Below are 216 nucleotides of genomic sequence, written 5' to 3'. Positions count from 1 at the left end.
GAGGCTGGGGGCGTGTGTGGATGAGGCTGTGTGTTGGCACCACACCCGGCTGCGGACATGGAGATAGAGAGTAGCAGCTGATTTTACCTGTTCAAAATTTTAACAGCTATTCTGAACAGCACTTTAAACGAAAGGATCAGCCCCCAACATATTGCAACTCTTGACCATTTTTAAGCAGTAGCAAATTAGGAGATTTGTCTGATTCCTGGCTCCCTC

Source organism: Mirounga leonina, unplaced genomic scaffold (assembly GCF_011800145.1).
Source record: "Mirounga leonina isolate KUSES-001 unplaced genomic scaffold, KU_Mleo_1.0 Mir_173, whole genome shotgun sequence".
In the NCBI taxonomy this organism is placed as follows: domain Eukaryota; kingdom Metazoa; phylum Chordata; class Mammalia; order Carnivora; family Phocidae; genus Mirounga; species Mirounga leonina.
The sequence above is the reverse complement of the archived record's forward strand: the minus strand, read 5'-3'. Positions refer to the sequence as shown.